We start from the raw sequence: 27159 nt of genomic DNA on the forward strand, positions 1-27159 counted from the left end.
AGGGAAGAGGAGAGATTTTATGTCAGTTTATTGTGAAGCCCAGACCTGACAGATGTGAAACTAGTTTCGTTGTCTGAAGCGCACCTTCCACAAAACTGGAAAAAACACGAGCAGTGACCTCAGCAGGTCACCTTGCCCATCCAGATGTCTATTGTATGTGTCAGCACTCTGAGTAATGCTTTGGGTTCATTACCATAAATTTTGTCTTTTTCAGGAAAAAAAAAAAAAACATTTGTGAGGTACTCTGAATGTGTATGACAGAGAAGATGAGCTGCATGGATGAAGTGAGACTGTGCTTCCTGCTTATCAAGGTTAGGGGCTGCTAGTTCACACATTGTGGGAGATATGTGTTACAGCTGTGGCTCAAATGATACATTCACAAACAGACAGCATCTTTTTTAGGAAGAATGGTCATTAAGGGACAATGTTTTTGTGTTTTATGTCCTCTCAAACTGTCATTGCCTCCTACTCCTACTGTTGCAGTGGGCTGAGCTCCATCCTTGGCCAATAAAGGCAATATTGGCTACAGGAGGGAACAGGTAAAAACCCAAGGCTGACTTTTTGTGCTGGCAGAATAGAGAGGGTCTTGTAGCAGACGCCTTGTTGATTATCTCGGAGAGCTCCTGGAGAAGGCTGCCTATCGGGGCAGGGAAGCTGAGGCGAAAGGAGGCACCCATTATCCACTGGGCATGGAAGTGGACCTTATGGCCCACACGGCAAATCATGGATGGAGGGAGTGGAGTCCTCAGACTTCAGCCTGTCTTACTATTCTCTCTTGTAATATGTGATCAGTAACAGTAGTCTACCGTATGACATTTATAAAATGTACCCAGCTCAGTCAGTGTGCCTCAAGACTCTTGGTTCTGAAAAGACTCTTATGAGTGGTGTTTGATGTGGGTCCACAGTAGCCTGAGTCTGCTATTGTTTAATAAATCTTTGATTTGATAACCTGGACTCTGTCTCAGTGACAGCTCGGTGGTAGGACCACAGTAGTAATGGAATGGAAATGCTAGTTGTTGCACTTTAATATTTTATACTAAATATTGAGTATTTTTTTGAAAGAATGTGAGGAACACTTTTTTTTCTGCCTGCTGTGTCTGAACATTGATTACCATCTCCCATAATGCAAGCGAAGACTATAGTCTTAGATAGATAATAAGTAAATTATGATTAGGTGATTTTCCATCATATTGTTATTGTCTTGTTTTGTCTTGTATAGGCTTTGGGGATGGATGGTCTTTCTTTATACTTATTGAATTTAACCTACTTACACAGTGTGTGTGTGTGTGTGTGTGTGTGTAAATAATACATTTATGTTAAACAAATCTTTCAATACTCTCTTCAGAAAGTAGGCCGAACTGGTGTATTTAATCATTACAATTGCAAGCCAGTTCTTTTGTTCAATTCACCTCATGTAGAATGAATTGCCCATGCATTGTTGACAAACAGTTCACAGTCTGTTAATTATCCGAGGTCAACATGCACCTTCCAAACAAAACATTTCCAGCCTAGAATCTCTCAGAAATAACTCAGAAGGATGAGTACATAAACACTTTGTGTTTCTATGTGTGTACTGACTCGTTCACCCCCTACATGACTGACTTTACACATTCCTCCCGCCTATTTCATTGTAATAATTTTGTTGTCAGTAAATTACATAGTCACTTAGCACACCTGTGAGACAAGCTGTGACTAAATTCCATAATTAGGAAAACAAATTAGTTTTATGTATAAAACTCATTTTTAGAAGACAGTGATGGGTCAGGCTGTATAATGTGAAGACAGTGATGAGGTGTGCTCGTCATAAACTACAGTAAGACCCTGTCATCTTGGAGCCCTTTTTAACTCACTGTGGCTGTTACTGTTTGTGCTGTTCCTCCCTGCAATATTTAAAATTCAGCTAAAATTAAATTCCATTTTTTTTGACTGCTGCAGGATACATCTGCTGCACAAATCACTTGGTGTGTGTTGCTGCATCTTGTCGGTTCACTGGCATTTGCTAATGTGAAGCAGCAAAAGCAGAAGAGGTTTAGTTTGCATTAGAGAAAATCTAACACAGCAAAGTTTAGGGTGTAATGCAATGCAACCAAAACAGTGTGTGTACATTTTTGGTGCCACAGAAACATTAATGTGTCATTGTAGATTTGGGGGTTAATTTGAAGGTGTATTTAGGCTATTTTTTGTATGGAAGCCAAATAGAGAACCAAAGTGAAACCAGAACTTGCAGGTTCTGTCCCAGATGTAAGAAAATCTCACTGAAAATCACACTGACATTTCAGTCAGAAGAGGCTTATAAAAAATAAAAGAGAATGAGATAATTCAAATAAAATGAACTTATTGAAAAAAACTGCGGTGCTTAGCCCCTGGCAGGAAGTAGATAACCTCAGGAAACTAAAATGACAAATGAAGTGCGAAGGACACCTCCCTCCCTGAGCCTAGATCCTGGTGGTGGTGATGGGGAGTGACACTGACTTCATGGAAGAGAAACTTGTAACTGCGGGGTTTGATTGGAGATGACCACCCATGGTAGTGGTGGCGAGAGGCTGGAGGTGGGCTGCAAATTGTCACAGAGCTGAAATAACAGCTGAATGACAGCGGAGAAGAAGAACACCTTTACAATTTGATTTGACTTGCAAGTGATTTGTTGAAAGGAGAACATAACAGGTTGTGACTGAAACAAGTGGAGAATGAGACAGTGGAGCTTTAAGGCTTCAGTTTTTTGTTGTGGTTGATTTGTCTTGGGCTTTGTCCACAAAATTTCATAAAACATAAATTCTTCTTTGTATTTTGGCCTTTTGTACACATGTAGTTAACTGAAAACAGACCTTTTGGAAAGTCCTGCCAGGGTGAAGTTATTCACTCTTTACATCTGGACAGGCAGAAGATATTTGGCTCTAGTGACATGACCCTTCCTGGAAGAAAACAAAGATCAACTTCAACTGCCAGTGGTTAATTCAACATGAATACTGGATTCCAGGTCCCGGTCCAGGTCCATGCCAGCAGTTATTACACTGTTTCTGTCTTTCGGTTTATACTGCATGTAATGCTATAACTACTATGCACAGGTATAGACAGCTATGTAAGAAAAAAAAACAGAAAAGCAACTCTTCCTCTTTCTCAGGTGACTGAGGATGTCAATGATCTCAATGTGTCAGCAAGGACAGTCTGTTGACAATTACAAAAAGAAGGATTCTATAGTGGGGTTGCAGTGTATAAACCCCTTATTACAAAGATGAGTGAACATTTGAGAGATCAGTAGTACAAATAGCACAGAGGAAGTGCCTTTCATATGGAAGGTGTAGAAGAATGTGATATGGTCACCATAATCTCAACATGACTGCATGAGCATTTGTTGTGTACACCAGGAGAATCCTTGACCCCATCAGTGAGGAGATCCAGTGGAACCATTATGCTGTGGGGGGCATTTTGTTGGCATGGCTTTGGGTCCACTTGTGCCAATAGATGAAAGGCTCATTGCACATGAGCACAATGTTTATCTTATAATGAAACATTTCTAGCCTGATGGGAGTGCTCTCTTACAGGATGACAGTGTCCCCATCCATAGGGCATGAGGGTTCACTGAATGGTTTGATGAGTAGGAAAATGATGTGTATCATATGCTATGGCCTTAGCAGTTGCCAGATTTAACCCAAATCAAACACACTTAGACAGTGTTGTCCACCACCCTCTGCAAAATACAAAATGATGGAATATCTTCTAGATGAATGGCATTCCATCCCTCCAGTAGAGTTCCAGAAACTTGTAGAAGCAATGGCAAGGTGCTCTGATGGCAAGTAGTGGCCCAACATCATAAACAATTAAGGTTTTTACAAACATTTAAAGTATGTCAGAATTAAATGTCACACTAACTAGAGAAATAGATATTTTCAAAGCTTTGTTAATTGTGTTTAATTGGTGAAGATATTCAAGAAAGTCTTATATGAGTTTAAGCAAATGACAAACTTGAGATTTCCCTCCTAGGCCATTGGAGTAAACAAGAACAGTGGTCTTCATTGCTGCAGTTGGAGGGCTTGCAATGGCGTCACAAAGTATGAAGCTTTCGTGCAAGGCTACTTCAGGGACCATAAGTTGAAGACCTTTATAATTAAGTGTTCAAATACCAAGCAATGACCCTGAACTTTTCTGAGGTTGATCACTTGAAAAAGAATGGAAAGTAAAAGGTGAGGTCAGGTGCCATTTTGGCAAGGTTTTTGCCAGCCGTACTGCCTTAAATGAAAGATATATATTGTAGTTTCTACAGCTGGAGCCACACATACAACCATTAGCTCCTGTTCACTTGCATGTGAGCAGCTTCACTGAAATGCCATGAAAGATTCGCATTACTGTCATAGACCACCCACTCCACACAGAAACCAGAACAATCCACTTTTTAATCACAAAAGTTGAGATGATGCCTAGCAGAAAGCTTGCAGTAAGCTAATCCGTGTAACAGGACTTTTTTTTTAGAAATACTTTTGCTCCTCAATTTGAAAAAATAGAAATCAAAGAACTGTATGCCATGAAATGGAACTGACAGAAAAAGGCTTGAAATTTTGCATTTCCAGTCACAGTTTTACGAAGGGTACGTCCTGGTTATAAATAAACACAGAAAGGCTTGCACAGAATAACCTGTGATGCGCATATGACCTCTGACATCAGTCACAGCTGTTTCTTGATTAGCACAAGTCGGACAATGAAATTAGGCAATAACCAGTTAACTAGCATTTTACATGACACAATGACCATTATTGTTCTTCTTCTTCATCATCTGTTTCTTGTTGTTATTTGTAATGTTGTATGGTGTTAGGTCAGTCGAGTCAGTTTAAATGCAGTCCCCAGCATCTTTGGCACAGCATCAACTGAAGGAAGAGAGGCGGTAAGACTAAGTTCTGCTGCTATTCAGCTCAGTTCTTAACAAGATAAATTCAAAATGAAATGTTTGTAGAACTCAGCAGGGAAGCCATCAAGGAAAGATACCTTGTTATTGAGAAAGTGTTGAAAACACAATCCTCATGGAATGATTCTTGGTCTGTATTGATGCATTCAGTGCTAATGTCTTTTGGATTCTGGATATAGAGGGCTTATGCACTGGTGATGAAAATAGGCACCTGATGTGTGAATATCCACAGGTGTGGTGGTTTGTGTGGGAGTGAGAGAAAGAGGGAGAGAAGACAGTAGAAATATGGACACCTGAAGTGAAATATACAGAAGAGTAATAAACAGATCACTATTGAGACAAAATGTCAGACTAAGGCTTGATCTAATTGTAATTATCTAATAAGTTGTCTGAGGATCATTTGTTTAAATGGATATCTTTCTTGAAACAGATCTGATGAGGCAATCAGGTTGTCACAGACATCAATGTACAACTTTTATTATTGTTACTATTTTATAAAGGAAGTGTTCTCCTTTTGGGAAAATAAAAATCAGAATCTTTTTCAGTATCTCAAGGGGGACAGGTCAATGGTTGGCTCATCTCAGTTCCTTCTTTTGGGTTAATAGTGTGTAGTGGTTGGAGGGAGATGGCTGTCAAATGGAAAAATAAAACTTCCCTGTATTTTTTAACAAGTCAATGTCCCTTTTTCAGTAGCTTAACAAGCAAAATCCTTGTGTTGAGAGCCATGAGTTTGTGGCCTACTGATATAAGAGTCTCCAACCTCAGGGCGAAAGCTTCTGTCTTGGTGAGTCACTGAGTGAATCAGAGGATTGGAGGCGTTTAGAAGATGGTGTGCAGTTCATACTCTTCAATTTATTTCCTTTTTTGGTCATCATGCATGAGGCCACGGCATCATTGGTCAGATCATTTGTAAAGATAAAGTTACGTGTTATGGAAAGTCTCTTCAGAAACCCTGATTTCACCGTCAATAGGCAAAACTAGCAATGAGCTGCCCTCTAAATACTCAGACTGATTACTGACGTGAATGTGTAAGTCTTCAAAAACAGGTAATAAAGATTTATTTTTTTATTTATTGACAAAGGTGATTTTTTTTCCCCAAAATATATGGTCTCTGTAGTTTTAACATCACTCTAGCAGGAGTAAATTGTGCATTTTATAGTACTAGAGTACTATTTTCCAATTCAGATTGGTGCTCCGGGAGTGCACACATGGGCAAAATCCAGCCCCAGGACCAGAACTGGCGTCTGGACCATCTCAGTTCAGCCCAAAGGAAAGGCAGCATTAAGTTTCTAAATGTTGAGGTGAATGACTACAATGAGTCTGTAGCGCTATTTCACTGGTTTCAATAGCGGGGGCTGTCTGCATTTAGACTCAGAGACTCTGAATGTATCAGCATGGTATCATGCATACCATGTGACTAACTCAGCATTAAAGCCCTGACACTGTGCTCCTTCATACATGATGCCATACAAGCTCGCAAAACACAGCAAGTCTTTTGAAAGACAGTATGGTGCAGATGGCCAGCGTACTGTGTCCAGACAATAAAGGTCACTTTGAAAACATCCCAATTTGCTATAATAAACAATCCAATTTGTGTCACTTTGCTTACTTTACCTAATTCTGCTTGGCTGTCTGGAAAAATGTGTTTTTAAACTTTTCAGATGACAATGGAGATGTATGGTACAGAGGAATGTACTACACAGACAATACTTGTTAGCACTACTAATGGTCATTTGTAGTAAAAGGCTTATTTGAGTTAAATCACCAAGTCTCATAACATGATCAATAATATTGCTATGTATGATACATCTCCAAAACGTACCAGCAGCCTTTACCCTGTTAAGTGTGACAGTACCCAGACATCATGGAAGAAAGGTGTTCTTTCTGAGGCTACATTTTGATTAGTGCAAAATGTCAACACTCCAGAAATTTATGTTGACCTAGAGGCCTCTGAGAACATTTTGCCCATAATTTTGCTCACATTATGTAGTTCTGTGTGGAATATTAGGGGGCTTATTTCCACATAAAGGTGATGCATTTCAAGTAAAATTATTTCAGCAGAGAATAATGGCTCCAAGACCTCATGAGTATTTAAGTGAATAGGCAAATTTACGTTGCAGAGGCTAACTGAGTGTTAGCATGAATGTGCCAGCAAGCTTACAATTTATTTTAGCAGTAAAGAGATTTCCGGCTGTCTTTTGTATGCATTTTTACACTTGGAAGTGTGAATAATTGTCCAACTTTTCTATCCTCTCTGTGTTGGGTGGTAATGTGGTAATAGCTGTAAAGCACAAGCAGAACAGTACGTATATATATATATATATATATATATATATATATATATATATATATATATATATATATATACATATATATCCAGTTTGTTGATGTAATCAATTGGGTTATTGCATGTTGCACACATTGCTAATGAAGGATAAAGAGGAAGAAAAGCATAAAGCAATAAGGCACAGGAACCTTTGTAAGAGGCCACATGAATACATGAATAGATGCTGACAAAGAGGGGACTAATTTCAGATGACCTTGGTGAAAAATGAAAGATAATTTAGTGTGGAATTTGAATTGAGACAATTCAGAATGGATTAAGGAAAAAAGTGCTCTCACTGTGTCATGTTGCCACCAGCCATGGCTCGCCCTGTTACTCTCAGCTCTGGATTTTAATTTGAATCTGCAGATGCTGGGGGCATCCTGCTTGCTTAGTGGTTAAGACACACACTATTGAGCTGCAGTGTGCCTTGGTTTGGCTCTGGCTCTGGCTGTTGAACTGATTTTAAATTTTAATACATACATTTGGATAGTTTAATGTTTAACATGATGTATGATGTACATAATATCACGTAAGATGATTTTTTACTGTAAAATCATAATCTGCAAAGTGCCTAGTAATATAAATGTAGCAGAATAAAGAGTACAATATTATCCTCTGAAATGTGGTGAAGTAGAAGTATAAGGTATCATCAAATGAAAACACTCAAGTAGTACTATTTACTAAACACTACCTAATAAGTACCTCAAATTTGCACCTTGAATAAATATATAAAATTGCATTCTGCTGACAAAATTGTTGAACACTCTGTTGCCAGTAGCAACCACTAATGATACACTGCCATAGCAGTTTCACTAACATTGTGATGTCCATCATTTTGTCAGATATATGACCATATGAGAAAGGTATATCTTAATTTACTTACATTTAGATTGAGACTTGATCGTGGACCACAGAGACGGTGTTGTCCCAGTAGGATCAGGGGGAAGGACAAAGTCAAAACGTCCACAGTGCTTGGAGCACATTACGCAATGCCCAGGTTCCAGAACAACACTGCCAAGGCAAACAGAAGAAGAAGAAGAAGAATCAGCTTTATTGACAGTATATATATTTTTACATACACACACTGAATTTGTCTTCTGCATTTAACCCATCCTCAGCTGAACACACACATGCAACACCCAGCAAATTACATGAAGTGAAACACACACGGGAGCTGTGGGCAGCGGCAAGCGCTCGGGGAGCAAATAAAAACAATATCTTGCTCACAGCAAAAAAAAAAAAAAAAGGTTTGAGCTCAAAACAAGGCCGGGCCTATATGTAGTCAAACATGCTCATTGTATAGGAGCATGCTGCTGGTGTGTGTGTGTGTTTGAATGGATGAATTAGAGGAAAACTGCAAAACACTTAAGTTAAGGGCTATATAAATACAACCATTTACCATTATGGCTTTGCATAGCAGCAAGAGAGTGAACAAGAGTCATAAAATAAATTCAGTGCGAAGCCAACGGCTCTCAGCAGAAAACCACAAAAGTTGTTCAGAGTTGTTTCTCAGGCTGCATTTTTATCTCGTTCCCGTGAGAGCTTAGAGACCTAGGTGTTAGGAGGATGACGCTAAGTCAACAGGACTTGTTGTAGCTTGTGAGGGAGGTTTGGGAACAAAGATAAGGACCCTCGGAACAGGGTGCGTTCTCAAGCAAAGCACATGTGTCAGTGAGATTTCAAGCTACCACTTTGGACTCTGCTGCAGTATAAAAGACACTAAATTACTGAGCTGTTCTTACTGTACTAAATACCTAAAATAGGATGAGTAATACTATGTCGTGAATGCCAGATAAAGCAGTCACTTCTCTCGGTTCAGAACATTCACATCTTGGCAATATAAAAACTCCTAATAAAATAATGATTGTACCGTCAGCAAGTAAAACAAAGCATCCAAATAGTGCTGACTGACCAGCCTCATACAAGAGCAGTCTGTTCAGAAATCACAAGATCCCCTGCCATATATGATCTCTGTAACCCACATAGACCAGATGTTGGCACCAGACAAGTCAGTGAGTATATAAAAAGTTCAAAATACAATAAATCTGCTAAAGGGATTAAAATTATTGTGTAATCAACTATTTTGACTTGGTTTTAGTTAGCATACTTCTGTAGTCATTCATCTCACAGCCTTTGTCTTTCTGTAGACCTAACATGTGCTCTCGTCTTCAGGCCAAGTCTGCACTTTACATTATTTTCAGCTCTGTAGATGAAAGAACATCAATTGAACTACTGCAACTACCATATGAGTATGGATTTGCATAGCTCTTATGTCCGTCTTTGTCTTCGAATCATAAAGTATTCCCAGATGGTAACAATGTAGATGGCAACAATAAAAAGGTCATAACAAGTTTAAAATTACATTTGCTCACATTACAGGAAGTATACAATATAAATCTGCCTGAGAAGCTTCTTCTAGTGCAGAAGAAAAAATAATAACCATTGGACCATTAACCATTGATCAGCCCTCTCCTCCTACATTTTTAATTTGCACTGATGCCTGCTTGCAGGATGAAAATCTGGCAAAATGATTTACGCACAATATCGACAATGAGAGTCTACCTAATGTCTTGTACCTGCTGAAGAGCTCTGCAGAAGAAATGTTGCAGGGACAAATTTGTGTGGAGCTATCGTTAATCAGAAGAACAGACTAGGCTGTTATGAACAGTAAGAGTGGTGTAAAGCTAAAACATTTTCCCTCATTATTTCAGTTTACATTAACCTAAAATGTCTAATTATTATTATGAGACCACTGTAAAACTGGCTGTGTCTTTTCACCTGAGATTATGAGTTAAATAAACTCACTCCTCCTGAATATTCACCCTTGCAATAGGGGTGGTCTTAGTGTCTCAGCCAGTCGGCCCCCTAATCACCTGTCTCTGCATTTTCTGGAAATCAGTATGACTTGCTAATTTCATGTGCTATTGCACTCGTTTGATGTTTGGGCTGTATTAGAAAGGTTGTCTGCTCGGCTGTTTGTGATCATGAATCATCCCATTTCAACAGCATGTTATAAGCAGGACTTAGCAGCCTTTTGTCTCTGTTTCAGGTTACGTTAACTGGCGCGCTGCTGTTGTGAGTAACCTGTGCAAGGCTCGTGCACACTCGCTTGTGCTGAGCAGACTGCTGTGTGGTAAAAACATGCATGTTTACTTCAAGACATACGTATGTTTTCAAGATTCTCACACATTGTTATGAGGCTGCAGAGTATCGGTTGAAGGTAGCATGTAAGTTATATCTGTATTGTTACAGAAACCAGGGATTGGTATTCACGACAGCAGCGCTTCACTCAGAAACCGTGGATGCAGCAGATGTACAAAATACAAATATTTGTTCTATGTGTGATTTTTAGTGTAAAGTTATTGTTGTTTATTTGCATAACAATAATGAAAACAGTGCTAACCACAGTGTATCATTCAGTTCCTAGTATGCGCACTCTAGAGTTGACAGAAGAAGCCTCACACTGACTTTGTTTTAGGCCTGGTGCAAAATGGCTTCAACAGGAGCTGTAGCAACCTGAAGTTCTTCATGATGAACAAATGTTGATTCAGCTGTAGTATCTTTACTTTAGAACTTACCTCAGTTGGTTTTACATTTTCGAAACACAAGAGACAACACTGAACTACTGATTCAACCTGAGTTCAGTTAAGTCTCAAATTTAACGCAGCAGGAGAAGTTTTTCAGTTGAGCCATGCAGCTTAAAGTGACTTGCAGTGCACAACAGTGTGAGGTGTGTGGAGTTAAAGAGAAAGAGTTAACCTTTACTGACCCATGTCAGCAGCTGGCAGCAGTGTGCTGTCACTAGGGATTTAAGCTTTATTCTCTTGCTGGCACAGAAAAACACTGTTGACCAAAAGAAAATAAATACAAGCTACATTCCTTTAACCACTGAACACCCATTTTCAGCTGTGTACTCTTATGCACATTGCACTTGGAATTTTTCTTTTTCTTTTTTTTTTTTTTTGTTGGGGGTTGTGGGGGGGCGACTGACAACTCACAATGTTGGAAAATAGATGGGAGTCACATCTATCAATAAAAGCATTACATATTTATATTCATGTAACCTTTCATTTTACAACCAGTCCATGAAAGTTCATAGTCTTGCAGGCAGAACCGGGTGAGAAAAAGACTACTACTCCTTCGCCTCTTGGTTTTGGAATTGTGCTGGGATTGTTGAGCAGCGGAGCGGCTCAGGAGGAGGATGATCATCTGCACCCTACCCAGGAGGAGCTGATGACCCCTGAGTCAACCTCATCTGTTTTTCCCCTGCGGACAAACACTGCAGGAGCTCGGAGCAGGCTGCTGCTGCTGAGCTGCTGTTCATGTATCACCAACAAAATCTGCTTACAGCACCCCGCAGCACTCCACACATCACACTGTAAAGAAGGCTGGGGGGGACGGGAACGGCTACTGTGTCATGTACACCTGTAAGATATGGGAAGTCAGGTTAAGAAAAAAAAACTTGAGCTGATAAAAAACTAATGAAAAAAACTTAAAGCTCAGAGTTATTACATAGCTGGGATTGTATTAAACTCCTGACACCATGAATAGTAAGTATGCAGCGCACTGATTTCAGTCATAGATTACACCTGCTTCTTCACCGTGTGTGTTTGTCTATGTGTGTGTGTGTGTGTGTGTGTGTGTGTGTGTGAAAGAGAGAGAGAGCAAAACTACAGGTTTTCATTTCTCAAAGAAAATAACCAGTCAACATATGAAAAACGATACGCCCTGGATAATATTTTCATAAGAAAAAGCCTCATATTTTGAGAGGGTACATTAGTCATAACAAATACAATTTCAAATAATGATCGCAGTAAAATACTTTTCATAATGATCTCATCCTCAGCAGATCAACCCGACACAACAGAAAGAAAAGTGCAATGCAACTGTTGTGGTTAATGTTCTGTGTCTGCCTTCAAAAATATTATTTGACCTTAAAGGTTCATGGACGAATCAGTTTGGCTCTTCTCCATTCTCAGTCCTCTTATCCAGCAAAGACGCAGAAGAGCAAGCTCAGCAGACAGCAGAGAGGAATGAAGAAAAGAGAGAGAGGTGGAGAAGTCATTAAGAGAAAATTGATCAGAACGGGTTCTACCCAGCACTAATGCCAATATTCTTCCAAGGCTGATGTCTTTGCTAACGCCAAAACAAGTAATCAGTAGCTCTATTACACAGACTACAGAAGCCCACTAATGATTTTGTTTACAGTCACAGAAGAATGATAATTTTCAGTCAAGTGCCAATACCGAAGGAGGACTGCAGTCTTTTAATTTATTCACAAAAGAAAAACATCCCTTGCTTTCATATTTTCTCCTATAATGTAAAATAGTGAGTCACTACATTTATTTTGAATTATCAAACCAATAGCACCAATTTTATGAGACTGGTTATACATTTTTCTAAAATATGTGACAATATGTTTGGTTCCTCCTTAGATACACAGCTTTTTTTATTAGCTGATGTGTCCCCTTGGTTTACTTTTTAATGAAAGAAAAAAAGAAGAAAATGTAAAAAGAAACAAACAAAAAAACAAAGAGGGGAGAGAAGTAACACAAAGTGAGGTGAAGAATACAAGGAGTCAGACTGTATATTTTCTCATTCTGTAATTGCCAGATATGGAAGCTTAAGTTGAACTGCTGGGAGAACCCATGACCCAAATAAAGTACCCAAAAATAAAGTTAACATACTAAACTAACATTCTACCAACTATCCAAAAAACAAAACAAAAGAGAAGTGGCAGCTCTCCCTCATAGAACGTCTCCACAAGCTCTATAGGGGAGGAGCCCAGACCATGTCCGCACAAAGAGCTCACAGTACAAATACTCCAGGTGTAAGCATGCATTCCACAGCCAATAGTCAGTGAATGACTGTTTGTCATCTAAACTGACAATAATACAGTGTTTATCTCTGCACACCTGAACAACAGACTTTGTTGAAACAGATCCAATATCTTCCTGATCTGAAGTCCCTATCAAGAGGACAGCATTGTTTGTCAATGTCTCCCAACCCACAGTTGTAAATACAAATATTTTTATGGTGTGAAAATGCTGTGGTTAAGGTTTTGGCAACAAAACCACTTGGTTAGGTTTACAGAAAATGGTTTGGATTAAAATGGCTACTTCTTCAAGGCTGGAGAACCTCAGTCATCATGCTGACTTTGTCGCCCCGTGACAACATCAGCCGACTCTCTTGTTTTGTTCCCAGCAGACAAGAGCCATAACTTCTGCACCTGCTAGTGGTCTTTGGCCCATTAACTAGCTTGGTATCACCAAGTGGAATATGAATAACAAATCGGCTTCTTCAGTAATTTTGCTCTGGACATCTCATTTTTGTGCGCATATCCTGTGTGAAACTAAAGTCCAACCATAAACTTGTTTTACTTACATCTATTAGTTGATTGTACCACTGCATTTTCCCAAAATGTGTGTGTGTGTGAGATGCTGCTATTGTCAGCTAATGTCTTTATCTGTATTTTTAAATCTCTTTGAAGAGCTATAGATACAAAGAGCCCCCCTCACCCCAGCCACTGTCAACATATCAAGCTGCATCAAAACCATAAAACTGTCATGGCAAACAGATTACAAATATCTCTCCATATCTCAGCTGCTAGGTCCTGTATTTGCGTGGGAGTGTTTCTACAAGTACTGGTGAGGAAGTACAGTTGGAGTAATACATCCATAAGTGTGAAGGCATGGCATGCCAAAACACTTGCACTCCGGAAAGCAACAAAAATCATTTTCTCCTTCATCTTTATAACACTGAGGTAAGCAATGGCATTACTTTGGTGTGTTAAAAGTCGGGTTCATGTTTTTTGTAGGGTGACCGTGATTTTTGCATACTGTGTTTATGCATGTTGTTCAGGAATCAAAAGAAAAGACCCAGTCATAAAAGCTTCCAATATTCTACCTCACACATCCTGGAAAAAGCACCAGCAAGTCCTTTAAAGTAAACAATAAATAAATTAGTTGTATCACATTGCACAGGCCTGGCTAAAGTATGGCTTGGTTTAGCCACTGTATCTACCACTCTATCATAACATATATAACATATCACTTGACCTCATCCTTTACTCCAGTCATAATTCTTATAGCCTATAGAGGGGCTTGTCACTTGAAAGCTAAACGTGTTGTTCTAAGAGCCCAGCTAACTTGGGTCCAGTAAAGCTTAAATGGGCCTTTGCCACATCCAGTGAATTCAGCATTTTACTAAAGTAGCTGCAATGACCCGGCAAATTTTACTCCAGTGGATCATCAAAAACAGTGACAAAACAAGCTCAGGTAATTTGGTTCTACCAAGGAAAAACCGGTATTTTCTTTATTTATACACTTAATAATTAAATAAATAAATTAAATTAAACAAACAAACAATTCCAATATATTAAAATACTGACAGTCTAGACTTAAGCTCTGTCAGTCATGTTAATTGGTTAGTGTGTAGGATTTACAGTCAAAAATGGAAAATAATCCTCACAGATATGTTTTTGTTTGTGTGTACTAAGAAACGTTGCATTGTCGTTAACTTAGAATAATTCATTTATACCTCTTCCACTGAGTCCACCATGTTGCACTGCCATGTTTCTGGAGTAGCCCAGAACAGACAAACCAAACATTAGGTCTAGAGGGGGTCTTTTGAGTTTTAGAGAGTGAGATGAGGGGTGTTCAGCTCTTTACAATCTGTAATCCAACCACCAGATGTCACTAAATTCTAAACACGGGACGTTTAACCTAACTGTATTTTAATTTTTGTGCTTACATGAATACTTTTTGTTTATCTTAAAATTCTTTTCATGCATATGAATGAATTGCTGGTGTAACTCTTTGATCTACTAGTTTCAAATTGCCGCTTGACTGGCAAATAAAATAATTTGGATTCAGTGGAATCAAACTGTGGCGACAATATGAATAAATGTGAACTTCAGAGGATGCTGCCGAGCTGCTTTTATAATTTTAAATGCTAAAATATTCAAGTGACCCCAATCTGACAGAGACTCAGATTTCTTTGGGTTGGTGAGTGATCCATACATCAACAAACAAGTTAATCTGGGTATGACTGATGTTGGAATCAAAGAAACAGCACGCTTATATGAAAACAAGGATAGCCCACAGAGGCAAAAAAACAATAAGTTTCTGTTCAAAGAGATAGACTAACATGAGAAATTATCAAAGTGTGAAGCTGAAACACATACGTTGCGACAGGGTAGGCTGCAGGGACTTGTTGTTAGATGCAGGGTAACAGATGAAAAAGCCTCAGCTGTTCCAGGCTTCTTCTAGCAGCCAGAAGAGGGATGTCACATTACTTCTTCTGTGCTCTGCCAGCTGCTGCAGGGAAAGTGTAGCTGGGTCTGTCAATGGCAGCAGTAGTCAATCTGTTTCCAAAGCCCTGAAGTTCAAAGAGAGAGAGCATATGCCTGTGTGTATGGAAGCATCATCAGTCTAGTTTGTCATATAATGACTGCTCACGCCGAAAACCTTGATTATCAAGAATGCTCAACGTGTTCAAAAGTCAAGGTTATTACAAAACTACTAAATGAGGGCTGGTTTAACTAAGGGTGGAACAGATGAAGTTCATGTAAAGATTTGATACATTCTGTGTTAAGAGGTGGCTGGTACACATTGTCATTTCATGTCAAAGGTACCAAAATATGGTGCATTTTCCAAACGAAAACTTAATTGCGCTACCATTGAGAAAAATAGGGTCCATGGATGTAGGATGTGTGAGCATTCCTGAGTCTTTAAAACAGGCAAAATGAAAATAAATTTCAGTGCAATAAAAAGTTAAAAATTACACAAACAGTAAATAACAACAGATGAATATGTGAATTTAACTATTAGGCAAAGGAATTCAACATTTGTAACCTGATGTTAAATGAAACAGTTATAATAATAACATTATCATTACCAAGGTTACATGCACACCATCTCATCAGCTACATTAGCCTGCATTAGACAGTTATCAGCCCAAGGTATTAAGATTCAAAGTATCTGTAATGAAATCAGCTTCAATATTATGGCTTTGAATATTTAACATTACATTACATTCAAATCTTGTTAATCAAGTTAATGAACAGATTAATGAATACCAACAATGAATGAAACAGCAAACATACAAATGAACCTTAACTAAGGAGTGAATCACCTTCATTCTCACCATGCACTCAGCTCAGTCACTGACAGAAATGAATGTAGAACAAGTTGGGAGGCTGTGTAAAACATCAAAATGAAATGCACGAACCGTGTTTACGAACAGTTTTACATGTTACATTTTCCTGAGTGACTCTAATATTGTTAATACTGTTCAATGTTACGGGCGGCACGGTGGTGCAGTGGTTAGCACTGTCACCTCATAGCAAGAGGGTTCCAGGTTCGAATCCCGGTCTGGGCCCTTCTATGTGGAGTTTGCATGTTCTCCCTGTGCCTGCGTGGGTTTTCTCCGGGTACTCCGGCTTCCTCCCACAATACCAAAAACATGCACATTAAGTTAGATGGCTACTCTAAATTGCCCCTAGGTGTGAGTGTGAGAGTGTGTGGTTGTCTGTCTTTGTGTGTTGGCCCTGCGATTGACTGGCGACCAGTCCAGGGTGAACCCCGCCTCTCGCCCGTAGTCAGCTGGGATAGGCTCCAGCTCCCCCGCGACCCTGACGGATAAGCGGTATAGAAAATGGATGGATGGACGTTCAATGTTATCTATTATCAAAAATGTCACAGGCTTAAGGTAACAATTAAGCTAGTAAAAAACAGTTACTATTGGGCTATTATATATAATTATTTACAATTAAATATAATAGAGCAATCAAATAATGCGATTTGCAGTTAACACGGTGACCAGTATATATTATATTATAACAGTATACATTTTTAAAAGTGCAGTTTAATACATTTAGTCATGTACTGACTGATCACTTTATTTTTTCTCCCTGGGTGCTCAACCTTTTCAGTGGGTGTTCAAGCACCAGAGCTCCCACGTGATTGGTGCTTATATCCTGGTTGCTTTTGGGGGGTTAGGGTTAGGCAAATTAAAATAATATTTACCAAAAATAAAGAAGAATTCAACAAAAAAATACTACTCCTCTGCAATTTAACAATAAACAAAAGAAGATAGAAATTCAATTTGTTACAACATTGAAATTTGTCCTGAGTAAACTCTGTTCCGAAACAAATCAGTCAAGAGCTCTGAAGAATAAAGTAAACCCAACATTTCAGACGCTGTCAGGGTTACCTCATGTATCAAACTGTTGATCGTCTTTGTGCACTTAGGATAAGTGTCTAGAAGTGCAGCTGCAGGCTGCTGTGAAACTAGCTGGGAGGTTCCTGAAGTGGAGAGGATAGAAATACTGGGAGAAATTCAATGACTGAAAGCTCATTTCAGTTTTCCAGTTTTTCAGATTTTAATTTAAAATTGAAATTGTGACACCCTTATGAAATACTGACATTCTGTCATGACTCCCTGCCTCTCATTTGTCATACCCTATATTGTATATGCGAGTCTCACCGGGCTCTAAGCTAACCGCTCCAGATGTTCATTCACTCATTAATCTAACTGTGGCACTGTAAGGTGCTGTGAAAACCAGTTCCATTCGAGAACCAAGGACCCACCTTGTCCTCACTGTTAAATTCTTTTTTATTTTTCATTCAAAACAAATATATACTCATTAAAAAAAAACCCCTGTATATAAAGGTAACAAAAAAAATCATTTCTTTCTACATTTCTTTTATTTAAACCAAGAACTATTTTATGTGCACTAGTGTATTTTATATTTGTGAACCCTCTTCTTTGTGTGTGAATTCTCCTTACATCTGTGTCAGTTATGAATATTTTGTAGAGTCATTTGTATCTAAATCACAAAATACATTTGTAACCCTCGTATGGTCTGTGGGACCCGTTTTCATTTTTTAACATCAGAAAAATTATACTATTAATTTTTTTTAAAACTCAGACTCATTACACTTGGTTCATTTTCTGTGAAGAACATCAGAACATATTTTTAATGACCACACACTGTATACCCCCCACATAATTACATTATTACATACAGGATGCTCGGGTCTGCTGGACCCAGGGCTAATATAAGTGTGGAAATTGTAGGTCCTGTATACCTTCACTTTTGAGCTTTTCTTATCCTTATTGAAGTTTTCAGATCCAAAGGGGAATCCACAGAATCCCTGTGAGATGCAGAAACTGTCAGGACAGTGTGGGACAAGTGGGTGCACAGCCTCCTCCTGTATTACCTGGACCTAATGTCACCATTGGTGTGCAGCTGATGTCATTCAGGGACTGCGCAAACTGACCTGAATGGGTTAAATTTCAAATGAAGTTCAAATAAATAAAAATCAATAGTTTTGAAAAACCTTGTTTCATTTGTATCTTGATTATAATTGATTTAGTATTTTATTACTTCTTATCAAAAGAAACAAACAAAAAAAAAAACGAGTAGCACTGTAATAGATGTGAACGAAGAAAGGTAAAGTTCAAATAATAAATGTATATTCTGTTTATATTGCTTGAAATTTAGATGAAGTAAATATTTATTGAGTATTTTAATGTAAAAATGTTTGATTATGTTGAAATAAAAATCCCAAAATGCAGCAGATCCACCAGAACCACGAACACTGGCTGAATAACAAAAATGTGAACACCACATGAGGGTTAAATCCTTCGGTGTGCATTCATTAATATTCAGACACATTTTATTCAATAGAGCTTTTCCTGCTATGACAGGTCAACAAGACTGCTGTGAAAAAAGAACGTCGCTTTCCTACTTTTCCAAAGAACAAATATTGTGCGATCTGTCCTCCATCGTAGCTAAGTTCACAGTGGCGACCTCCTGTCCAACAGGCAAGCAATCTCTCTGAGGTGCTGTTAAATAACAACAAGATGGACAGAGATTGAGGAGCACAGTTCACAGGTTTCAGAGGACCCCACTGAGCAAACAGCCATATATCATCATCACTATTCTGAGGGGCTGAAGATCAGTGACAGGAGGGCGTACAGCCAGATCACATCACAAGTGACGTGATAACACAACAACAGAGAGGTCGCCACAGCTGGGAATACTGAACCACTGCAATGTGATGGTGCTTATGAAGCCGACTATTACTGTGTGCAGAATGAAATATGGGAAAGTGGATTTAAATGTATATACATACAAATGAAACACAATTAGATGGATGACCATGGTCACCTTGCTTTAATAATGGATGTCAAAGATATGGCAAAATTGCTTTTTTCTTCTTCTCGTTTACATGGGTCACACATCCCACTTATCTGCTTTGATGTAATTGGACAGTGACAGTCAAACTTTGCAGAGAATCCAGGTATTTCCTTATAAAGCTCTGGCTAACTAGACAAGGTCTATAATGTATGTCAGCCAAACAGCTGAGGTCAGCCAGTGCTGGTGGTTAGTGAAACAAATTAAAGCATGATTCTATCATGAGTGGAGTTTTTGCTCATTTCCTTGCACAAAAGGGAAATTACATTTATATCCAGCTAATTTGCAACAGCAAATACAATGTGAGAGAAATGAATTGCCATCCCAATTACATTTTTTTTTTTAAATCAACATAATTAGGAAGTGGTTTAATATGAACTTATCTGCCAAGTTGCTAATTTTCATACTGAATGTATCCGGAAAATTTTCACTGTCAATGCATTTCATATTTTCAGCAATTTAAGTATGATTCATATCTTTTATGGACATGATTAAGCAGGCAGATCACTCGCTTAAGCTTAGGGAACGATGGTCAGTCAACATTAAAGCATGAGACATGCCATAAATACATTTAACCAAAATCACAGTTTTGCCCCTTACCTTAACCTAAGTGCTTTGTTTCCTGAACCTAACCGCACCCAGCTCTCAGACCCAGGGAGGTGACTTTCCTAAACCTTGTACACACACCATCTAACCGCTATGTCTTGCGTGTTGAACAAAAACGTAGCATAGTCTTTATGAGAAAAACCATCGTCTCTGAACATAACCTACGAACCAATTACTCTTGCTCTGAAAATGTTTTTTGGAATACAAATTAGACTAGTAAATAAACATTCCCAGGAGATTGGGATGCTTTCGTACTCTATAGGCATTTTTTCCTCAGATGTTATTCCAGAAAAAAAACATATGCTTTGTTAAGATCATGATGTAGGATACATCAAGAAAGGCCAATCTTTTGCTAAACTTTAGCTGGTTTATATTTTGCATCTTGTTTTGTTTTCTGTTGGCTTTACTTGATTGGAAGCAGTGGTGATTTTACTGGGGATCCTCAAAAACCAAACAGCTGCCCCTCTAGGCCACTGCAGGGTGCAGCTGCTTGAAAGCCTCTTCGGATAAAAACATCTGATCTGTTACCTTTGATCTCTGACTGCTAGTTTTTTTTATTTTATTTTAATATTTAATTATTATAATAGGTGAGTATACATTCATACATGCAGCATTCATTACATTAGAATGCTCAGGATAGTGGTCTGAGTTGATTTGTTGATTTTGTTAGTTAGTTTGAATAAATAAAGATTACAGTGCTATCCTGGATCATCCCTAGAGCCCTGGTTTTCAGTGCAACAAATTCATCAAAGCCTTTGTGGTCACCTTAGACAGCGTCACAATATTGCTGCCACTGGTTGCACTTTAATGATCCGAGTTCTTCTGAAGGCCTCAGTACCTCACCGTTCATCTGTCAGCATTCACCATCAAACTGTGACAGCTCAGCAGTAATGGTGTAGCGTTTCTATTTTGAAGGTCACTTACCAGTTTAAAGTGACAGGGGAAAGCAAGGGGCCTGTGTGTCATTCCGGGCCAATACCAGTTTGACATCTGCTTCCCCTGACGTTCAATCACTGTGATTTTCTGTTTCCCACTCAGACTTTGTGATTCTGTAGCCCAGCTCTGCTCAGGCAAGTGGGAAGTGATGAATGTGGCTCAGGCAGGTGCAAAATGATGAATGGTAACAATCACACCTGACCATCAGTGGAGGCTGCACAAAGCAGCAACACAAAGAAAATGATTATTGCGGGACTTCTGTTCAATCAGTAACTCCTTTATGATGTTTTAGTGTTATATATACATATATATATATATATATACATATATATACATATATATATATATATATATGAATGACAGCAATGATTTCCTTTTGAATAAGAATATATAATATATAAATTGAGGTAAGATTTCACTGGCATAAAGGCTGGATACTGTACAGTGAAAAGCTTTTTCAGCCAGAATCACATATGATAAAACCAGATCAGCACTAACTGAGACAACTCGGATTCTGCTTATACTCGTCTTCATCTCTTCTAGTGTCTTTATGGACACTGAAATGCATTAAAGAAGTGAGCGTTTTGAACTAAATTCAAAAGGAACTGAACAAATCAGAGACGAGTGCTCTGTTCCGAGAGCAGATCTCTAGCCTCTTTTATTCTTTCACACACACTTGACAAGCAAAAATATAACAGACAGATGTGTTGAATCAAAACCTATGAGTTCAGATGAACCAAAAAATCCTGCCTGCTGTCCATAACTTAATTTATTTATGTCGAGTCAACAGGCAAACCTCACCAATGTGTGAGTTCTGAGCACTGCCATATATAAAGATCGACCTGTCTCCTCTACCTCCCACCGTACAAAAGTAAAGCCTAAGATAAAAATGCTGCCACCTTGTGTTGGTGACATCTTTGGGAAAAATTTATTTGATGTGTACTTTTATGTCTACAAGTTTTCATAAACGTCTCCAATACAACAGGGCAGTGTTGTCACTGTTCTGCCTTAACATGGAGGGGGATGGGTTTATGATCCATACTGAAGCCAGCCACCAGGGGGCGATTAAGATGATGTCATGTCTAAGATGATGTCTGTCATCCATCTTTATTATACAGTACACTCTGGACTGGGCACCAGCCAATCGCAGGGCCAATGAAAATATTAAAAAAAATAATAATAATAATAATTTTATAATTTGATAGCATACTGACAACAGCCTTATTAGTAGAGCAGAGAATGTCACATTTGGTTTGATAGTGATGGTAAAGAAAAGGCCATTTGACAAAAATCCAAATAGTTTATCCCCATAGGAGCATGAATGTGCTCAGCTAGACTGGATAGCACATAATGAGCTTTCTTTTGTGAAACTGACATTTTATTCTGAGGGTGGTGCACCAGAGAAAATTGAGCTAATGTGGTTGACAAAATGGAAATTTAAGTGCTCATCCTGTGAATAGCAAGAATGTGAAAAGTTTAAGTAAATGGTGTCACTAAAGATCAAGGAGACACAAAAATGACTGTGGTTCAGTCTTCATGATCCAAGTATTAACAGCACATGCCATGAAAATCTAGTTTTGGTTTATTAAAAACCTTGTCATAGGTAAAAGTGAAACCTCGACCAGATTCTGAAGCTAGGGAAGGTCATGAAGTCAGCAGAATCACAAGGGTTCAGCCTCTGGGGTCCATATGTTTTCACAGTAAATTTAGCAACAATCTCCTCAGTAGTGGTTGAGATATCTTGCTCTCAACCAACAGGTCTCTTGAGTCCTGAGAAATTCTGCATGCATTTTCTCTCCTATTTCATCCCAGCAACATGCAAATGTGTCCTCCAAAGCTTTAAGCGTTATTACAGATTGCAGAGACTCTTGATCTCAAAAAGTGAAGTGTGATTATCTCTTCCAGTTACTGTTTAAAATTCCACAGTGCGTGTCTCAGTCCACATCAACCTGAGATTGAGGCTTGCAGCAAGAGAACCAGCAGGACCCTGCTAGCATGTTTTTTTCTAGCATGCAAAACAGTGATTTAGTTCCAAGGCTAATATTTTTATTTCACGCAGTTTGGATGGCTTATGGTTTAAGAGAGCTGGAAATAAATGTTTTACATAATCTTTCCATGGTCTTTTTTTAAATGTAAAAAAAGAGGCTAAAGTGTACTTGTTAGCTGCTCTTAATGCTGATCAAAAGATAAAAAAAGCTTAAAAAAAGGTTCAAGGTTGAAAAAAAAATAACAAAATAACAGTTTTTCCTGATCTGAAGTCTTAAATACATGAGAGAAAACTCAGAAAATGGGTCACCCAACTTTATGCTTCAGACTTCTATATTACTCACAGTTGCTCTACAAATTACAGTAGAATGAAACACTCCAGCCTCAGCAACCTAAGTTACAGCAAAATCTTCAAGTGATGGATTTATCCCATAGTTGCTGAGAATTACAGTGTGCCTTTTTAGGGAAACCACAGAAACCAGGGTTCCTAAGTGATCAATAAATGTGTGTATGTGTGAGTGTGTGTGAGGGTAAGAGAGGTGCTGCCTAACAGCATAATTTCTGTACAAAATATAATTTATGTGGTAAGGAAAAGTAGTGCAAATTGCCAATTACTGTGTATACGATCCAATCGAAAACTAAATGGTGCTGTTGAGAGAATTTAGTGTCTCACCGGGAAAAAAAAACACTGGGCTTGAGGAAACATGCAAAAATTTATCCTACAAAGCTGCTGTAGAATCTGGTCCACTATCATCAACATCAATACTGAATAAATGATAAATTAGTCCCCAAAACACCAAATTATTAGATAAGTAAATTCCAGATAGCACAGCACAGCATAAAGAGATGTTTTTTTCTGTGAAGTAAAGTGTAATTACTTTTAACTGCATTAAGATTAGGAATATTAATGTGTGGTCTTGTTAAGTATTGAAAAAGTTAAAAGTTATTTGAAGCACAAGACATAATGCTTTGACTTCACTGACATTCAACCAAAACCACAATCTTCTCCGAAGACTTGCCTGTGCATTCAACCATCTACCTCAACCAGCTACACTATGATTTACATGTAAAACAAAACATAGCACTTGGCTAAATAAACAACAACAAAAACAACAAAACATTGCCATTTAACATATTCCAGGCAACAATTATTCTTTTTCACAAAATGTGTTGACAAATAAAGATATAATTTGTAGGAAACAGGGTTCTACAAAGGAAAACAGAAAGAAACAAAGTTAGGCAGTGTTGTGTGTTGAGTTGTGCCTGTGTCTTCCATTGCTTTTGTGCAGTAGCCTAAGGCTAATTTGTTTCTTCTTCTTATTCATGCTGCAAGCAATATTGATAGCAACTGACATGCTACTTTGATGTGTTTATGCAACTTCAATATTTATTTGTGAGCCTTGTTATGCATATGGATCCTTTAATATTCTTTAATATTTGACTCAACAGGCTGCTCTATGTTTAGTGTATTTTTTGTAAGTTGCTGCAGGATAATTTCGTTAATTCTACCTCTGGCACAGCAGTTAGAGCAAGACATCCAGTAAATGCAGTGTCTGTTTCCCAGCTCCTCCTGTCCACATTCTGAAGTGCTTTTGAGCAAAACAATGAATCTGTCCTGATGGCCAGTCTGCAAGCTTGTACTCTCTCCCAACGTGGAAAATACAGTAGCCTGGTCAATGGCCTTTTGCTTCAAAGTGTGACACTGTAGGTAGCCCTCTAGTATCATTTATGGAGGCAGCTGTTAGGTATATCAGTAGTATCAGTATCACAGCACCTTTCCTGTGGGACTGCTGTGTGTAACCAAATGTTAGCTACTTTGTCTTTAACTTATGTTGCATATGAATGTAACGCATGCACACCCTTGTTTTAACTAAAAGCATGATATTTGTTCCTGAACCTATGCCTGTTTTTGTGCATAAACACTAGCGACAGACCAAAAGTCATAATATGTTATAATATGTGAAATGTTTGTTGACAAGTTTTATTTTTATAAGTCTAGCTAGATGTTACAAATTTATTATTGCAAACTTGTAGTCATGGCAGATATGGTTCTACATATGAACTTGAATCCTTCCAGATAATTCAGTATACTGTTCCGAGTTACTAGAGTCCTTTGAGTCAGTATCACCAAGAACCTTGGTGAAACCCAACTCCAAAGTCCTCTTGGGTCAGGAGATTCAAAGTCCACACAATATCCCCATCACTATAAAGCACGTAACACTTCCAACTAAACACTGGAGCAGAGCATAGTACTACAGAACGTGTGCCTCCAGCATAACACAAAAAGATATTCGCTACATGTTAAATTGCTCTGTGGTGTCTTTGGGATAAATAAAGTTAGCAGGGTATTAACTAAATGTAATTTAATTTAACATTGCTGCTGATATACAATGTAAATTCAAACTTTAAATTGTGCCATTCATTGTCCTTAAAACCTACTTCATTCATTCTAAGCAGTAGTTAGTAAGAAACTGTTGCAACAAATAGCACAAATTACATGGACTAGCAGTGGTTGGTAACTTATTTGTCATCATCGGGGTGGAAAATTTTTCTGTTTTTAACCGAGTGCAACCAAGGTTTTACTGGTACTTTGTTACACTCATGAGTCCTGTGGTTCCGGATCTCTTTGGCACTGTGAGCCACATACACTCCCTCGGCTTGGTCAGCTAAAGTCATGAATCCTATGGATCCTATCTCTGGTTGCTATGAGTCTCGTACACTCATTTGAGTGAGTCGGTTACAGCCTGATCCAACTAAGCCAGACTGGCCATGCTTCCAGCCATGCATGAAGTTTTTCTAACTTGACTCCATTAGCCCTCTGAGTGCCCTGATGATGAATAAGGTAGCAACCACTGTTGTCCATGTAATTTATGCTATTTGTTGCAACAGTTTCTTGCTAACAACTACTTACAACAAATGGGGTAGATTATAAAGAGATTTTGAATGGAGCAATTTATAATTTTCTATTTATATGGGTTGTTAGCAGCAAGTGTAGCCAAGGTCTCACCAGATCTAGGTTAATGAAGAGGGGGATTAGTGAATCTCAGTTATTTTTAGAAGCTCAGTGAATTAACCAATTGACTCAGGACTTGTACACATCTACTAACTTGACAGCGGGAGTCCTGCAGGTGAAAAAATGACACCAGAGGGATAAGAAGAACTTTACAGTTGGGCGCTTAGGGTCACTGACCAAGCTGCTGTATTGGAGTGAGAACATGGATGTGGGGGCTTGCCCCATTTGCATGTGAATGGTTGAACTTTAAGTTTGGATTAAAGCAGTGCTTCTCAAATAGTGGGGCGCGCCCCCCGGCGATGCCAGGGGGGGCGCGTGTGACCCTGGGGAACATGCTTTTTTTTGCCGTACCAGAATAAAGTGTAATTGCACATCCACTACAGTAGTTGGCAGTGGCGCTCTCATTGTCAGAGTGTGCGCAGGGAGTATTAGCTCTGTGGTGTAGCGGCTTTTTTGCACCGAGCAGGCGATATGAAGTGCAGTAAGCGAACCCTTAAGAGACAACATGAAGACATTTTTAACAGGGATGAAAAGAAAGGCGGAGAGAGACGAAGATAATGAGACAAAAGTAACTCGAGGAAATATGACGAAGCATATGTAGCGCTTGGCTTCACTGTGACTACAGTGGGAGACGACAGACCGGTGTGTTTACTGTCTAAAAATGTTGGCAGCGGACAGCATGAAGCCAAATAAATTAAGGCCCCACTTGAAGACATTACATCCCAATCATGCTGATAAGCCGCTGGAGTTTTTTCAGCCAAAACGTGCCGAATATTGCCAACAATCATCCCGCTTTGTGAATGCTACTTCAGTAAACCAGCGAGAATTGTTAGCATCCTATTATTACATATTATTAAATATTATTACATATTATTATTACTATTATTTATAGTCGCGGCGGAGAGTGGGGGGGGGGGGGGCGCGAATTGTTTTCTACTTGCTGGGGGGGGGGCGCAACAGAAAATAATTGAGAAGCACTGGATTAAAGAAATGTATAAATGCAGTCCATTTGTCATGAATCTAACAGGCTATATGCTAATGGTATTTACTAAAGGAAGATGTCTACATTATGGGTTTAGCACAGGGCTGTTGGCAACTTCCAGGGTGTATTTATGTTTCTTGTGTACTTTTTAGTCTTTTGCTTTGGAATTGGTGATGATAGGTGGTCTAAACAGACATAGACATGAGTC

At 38.7% G+C, this 27159-nt stretch overlaps 1 long non-coding RNA gene across 1 annotated transcript in view; it reads right to left on the reverse strand.

Moving 5' to 3' along the window:
• Window positions 1–1452: 1452 nt before the first annotated feature.
• Window positions 1453–27159, reverse strand: part of LOC124067328 — a 50628-nt gene continuing 24921 nt past the window's right edge. The window contains exons 2-5 of the long non-coding RNA XR_006844740.1: window positions 15409–15602; window positions 8107–8234; window positions 2826–2912; window positions 1453–2584 (exon numbers count right to left, since the gene is read on the reverse strand). This is a non-coding gene — a long non-coding RNA (uncharacterized LOC124067328). The remainder of the gene's footprint in view (window positions 2585–2825; window positions 2913–8106; window positions 8235–15408; window positions 15603–27159) is intronic.

This window comes from Scatophagus argus, chromosome 11 (genome assembly GCF_020382885.2).
Source record: "Scatophagus argus isolate fScaArg1 chromosome 11, fScaArg1.pri, whole genome shotgun sequence".
Lineage (NCBI taxonomy): Eukaryota > Metazoa > Chordata > Actinopteri > Scatophagidae > Scatophagus > Scatophagus argus.